The sequence below is a fragment of the Vespula vulgaris genome, chromosome 1 (assembly GCF_905475345.1).
Source record: "Vespula vulgaris chromosome 1, iyVesVulg1.1, whole genome shotgun sequence".
Lineage (NCBI taxonomy): Eukaryota > Metazoa > Arthropoda > Insecta > Hymenoptera > Vespidae > Vespula > Vespula vulgaris.
Genome location: NC_066586.1, coordinates 17,995,943 through 18,000,811, shown reverse-complemented (window position 1 = coordinate 18,000,811; position 4,869 = coordinate 17,995,943).

Below are 4,869 nucleotides of genomic sequence, written 5' to 3'. Positions count from 1 at the left end.
AAAAGGATTAAATACGTAAATATTAAGAGTAAGATGTTTAAAATGAAACGAAATAAAATAATTATATTGGAAGTACATAAAAATCCCCCTACGATCTTCACTACTCTCTGGCACGACTTCTCCGGACGTAGTTCTCCTTAATCGAAGGAGGATGTGGAGTCGGTTAAGCCGAAGTCAGTCAGTCAGTTTCATTTGAACGTCAGCTGCCCGGATGTCTCCCCCATCTGTGGGACTCGTGTTGCAGGGAACAGAGGCACCCATGTGAGACACCTTCTCCTCCGTGCTCACTCACTCGTCTGCTCGCTCAGGTGGACCCACACACGGCCGCGAGTCGTGTTATATGCACGTTAATGCGTTCCTATCTCTTTCTCTCTCTCTTTCTCTCTTTCTTTCTCTTTCCCTCTTTTTCACCAAGCACTTTTTCACTTGCTACATTCGGAAGCAAAAATAAACATCTGCGTTCTCTCTCTGTCTCTCTCTCTTTCTCTCTCTGTATATATATATGTATATATATACATATATATATTCTTTACACACATATATATATATAATCTATATATATATATATATATTATCTCTCTCTCTACATATATATTATTTATATATATATAAATATATCTATAATATATTATATATATTATCTATATATATATATATTTATCTTCTTTTCTATTAAATTTCATCTGTATAGAGATTCGTACAAAGATTTCATGGAAAAATTTTTCAGTGAAGTAAAAGTATAATCTTTCTATACGGAACACTCTCGAATCGACGATCGAAGAAACTTCGCGTGTCTTTTGCGAGAGATAGAAAGAAAGAAAGAGAGAGAGAGAGAGAGAGAGAAAGAGAGAAGAAGCCAATTTCGGTTCTTCGGATCGATCGCTTCTTGTTTGGACCTCAACGAACGAATATATCTTTCGAGACGTTGTCTCGTCTCTTCGATTGAAGTTTCTAAACGACTTTCTCGAAGGTAAATCAGCCTTTTCGAAATCAACAAGGAAATCAATAATTTAGGATTAAGTTTAGAACTTTCTATTGGTATTTGTATTAATACGAGACTTATCAATCAGTAAAATTGACCGGTTTGATTTTAATTGCTATGTTCCAAGCGATTTTATAGAAATGTTTACCGATTCGATATCATTGGGTTAGTTTCTTCAAGTCATGATTTTTATTTAGTCGGATAAATTTGATTAATCGTTTCTTCTCATGCTTTTTTTCTCTTTATTCATTCTTTTTTTTTTGTTTGAAGACCCAAATTAATCGTCGACGGTTCTCCGTGTTCAAATTTCCAACCCATGGATGATTCTTCGTTTAATTCGTAAACTTCGTATAATAACTATATTTTATATCGCATATTTAGGTTCATAATATCATGTAAACAAATTCGATAAACGTTTTGCAAACCGAGTTAATAAAATTACGTGACTGGAGTTTGCCACGAGGGAATTAACAAGCACGATTATATTTCATTTGTTGTGCTAGTAATAAACCATTGCTAGAGACGATGTGCTGTAGGTACTATGCCAATAGCATATTAATGTTCCAACTGGCGTCATTCGATGTAGAATATTTCTTGTTGCGGGGAAACGGCGAATCCAAACGAGGAAGAATAATTTTCTCTTCTCTTAGCATTTTCACTGAGCATGTTTCACCGAGCGCGAGCACTCTTACATATGCATAGTCAAGAATATTCCTTTCTCCTTCTACGATGATAATTAGTCGCTCCATGTGTAAACTCTTTGCTGACGTAAATGTAGGTCGTCGGGCTCTCGTATGAATCACTGACAATGAGAGAATATCGTCGGTGGATCAGCAGCATCCATTTTTCTCTTTCCTTCTCTGTTTCCCCGTCGACTCGTTTATCGTCGTTAAAAAAAAAAAGAAAAATTGTTTAAGTAATTGTTCGGCCTTTCTTTCACATGATCTTTTACCTTTTTCTTTTTTTTTCCAACGCTTTTTCTAATTATTTTTAATTCTTACTATTATACAAATTATCTGATATTAATAATTTATATTTAAATATATATATATATATATATATGCAAAAATATATATATGTATAAGAAAATATATATATATATATATATAAGAAGTACATAAGATGTATATGAGAAACAATATAATTATTTTCTGTAATATTTAATCGCAATACAAAGGACTTTTGTCGTTCCTTTTTCTTTTCTTTTCTTTCTTTTTTTCTGATATCAATGATTTTTTTTTCTTAATTCTTTACGAACTTAAAAATTTTAAATTAACAAATTCTTTTTTAACGACGAATACGTAACGATAATATAATATAATGAAACTTGATCGCGTATGAATGATATTTTTATTAATTTGTATAAAGCAGATAAATTCGATTCGGGAATTTCGAAAATAGAGTCATTTCGCGAAGCTAAGCGAGAATTCGAAGATGACAGAAAATATGTGCGTGCGTTAGCACACGTGATTAATAGGTGTGTGTTCCATACACAAAGAAGAAGAAGAAGAAGAAGAAGAAGAAGAAGAAGAAGGAAAAAAAAAGAGAAAGATGGAAAGGGTAAAATATATATTGGAGTTGCACGAGACAGGTGATGTATCGTTGTCGTAAACGAGAAAGAAAAGAAATCGACTTCTTCTCTTGGGCACTCAAGAACAATGTCTGACGTTGCTAAATTTTTTCGCAGGTTCAGCGATATGGTATCGAATTATTCCAACAAATCGATATTTTTTAAGTAGGCATCGAATGAAATCGATTGATCGGCTGATCGTAAAAAGGAAAAAAAAAAGACAAATAAAAAAGTAAAAAAGTAATTAAAAATGCAAAAGAAAAAAAGAGAGAAAAAGATGAAAATAAATACAAAAAAAAAAGAACAAAAATGTTATCGAATTATCAAAAATGGACCAGGAGTTATGAGCGTAGTTGCGAATAAAAAAAGCCGATTGGCGAAGAGAGCGAACGGAAGACAGGTGAACGCAGGTGAGGAACGAAGGATGTAGTACAAGTAGAGTATACTGGAACGAGAGAACAGCAACCTGGCTTCTTCTTCTTCTTCTTCTTCTTCATATGGTGGCAATGGTGATGTTGATGGTGGTGGTAGTGGTAATGGTGAGGGTGATGATGGTGGTGGTGGATAACCTGCGAGCGTTGACGAGGGATTCGCGTGAGATACGTTTTCCTTTTAAAGAGAAAACTCTCTCGAATTAGCACGCAGTCTTACCAGATTACTTACTGAATTTTCTCATCGGTAATTCAGTTTCTTCCAATGTACATTGTTGTTTTAAAAGATGAATATCATCGACGAACGAGATGAAAGCTTAAACATACGTATTATGCATATACATGCAACGCATTATCTAGTAGAATCGATGAATGAAGATGAAAAGACGTATCGCATATACGTACGTATTCGTGCGAAAGTGCGAAGGTGTTTTCCTTAATCGATTATAAACAAAGTTGTTAGATAGAATATTTTTCCAAGTGATTTGAAAGAAAGAAAAAAAAAGAAAGAAAGAATGAGAGAAGAAGAAGAAGAAGAAGAAGGGAAAAAAGAAAGGAAAAAGAAGAGGATCAAACTGGAACCTCGAAAGGAACGATCGAATTTCGAGAAAGAGATTCGCCAACGTCGAAGGACTCCCGTTTTCTTTCGTAAAATAAGCGTAGGGGTCGGGTCGGCCGATAATAGCTTTGGCGTTTTAACGTCGGTGTTTCCTGTGCCGTCAAGAGAGTAAAAGAGAAAAAGAGGGAGGGAGAGAGAGAGAGAGAGAGAGAGAGAGAGAGGGAGAGGAAGAGAGAGAGGCGGCGAGTCTGCAGAGTCATCGTGAGTCAAAAAGTAAGAGAGAAAGAAAGAAAGAAAGAAAGAAAGAAAGAGAAAGAAAAAGAAAAAGAAAAAGAGAAAGAGAGAAGGAAAGAAAACCGCGGTAGCTGCCGTAGACAGCGGTGTAAGCGTGCACGTTAGCGTTCGTCTCCCTAACGAAAGACATGAGGGTGAGGTGGGGGTAGCGGGTGGAGGGAGTAAGGGGCAAGGGGCAGGCGGGCGTGGGTATGGGTCGTTGAGAGGTGGGGAGAGGCGGAGGGGGAGGATGGCTCCGGATAGACGGCGGTACTCTCGCGTGGCAGTGTGAGCGTGGGTGGTGCTGTGAAAGCAAGAGTAGAGAGAGAGAGAGAAAGAGAGAGTGAGAGAGAGGAGGGAGTGCTGGAGAAAGACAGAAGGGATGGTGCTGGTGGTGGGAGGAGCGACGAACAACGAGAGAGAGAAAGAGAGAGAAAGAGAGAGAGAGAGAGAGAGTTAGATATATAGAGAGTGGTAGAGAGAGAAAGAGAGAAAAAGAGAAGAGCAACCCCTTTTGCTTGTCCCAGGGGCTTCCCCTCTGCACGGGGTGTCCCGTGACTGCGGTTCCGGGAAACGAGCTCGGTGGCTGGACTGTCGCCACCGATAGGAAAACACCAACACAAGGACGTTGATGGTTACGTATACATACGTGTAATACGTACGTATTACGTGTGGGGACGTATACCTACGTAGGAGGAGCACAGAAGTAGGAAGATGGACGGGTGGATTGGGTGTGTACTATTCCCGGCGACGAGTAAGATAAATTTCAGAGGGCTTTCCTTTTTTTTTCTTCTTTTTTTCATTTTTTTTTTTCCTTTCTCTTTACTACTCCCTATTTCCCATGCGAGGGTGTACGTACGTGTAACCTTTCTTTCTTGTTTTATTTATTTTTTCCTTTTGTTTTATGTTCGAGCTTTTTTCTTATTCAATTTATTCCGTTTCGTTTCGTTTCGTTCTCTCTTTGTTTGCGCGTAGATTTATTATTTTAGAAGAGAGAGAGAGAGAGAGAGAGAGAGAGGGAGAGAGAGAGAGAGAGAGAATAGTGTTTTTAGAT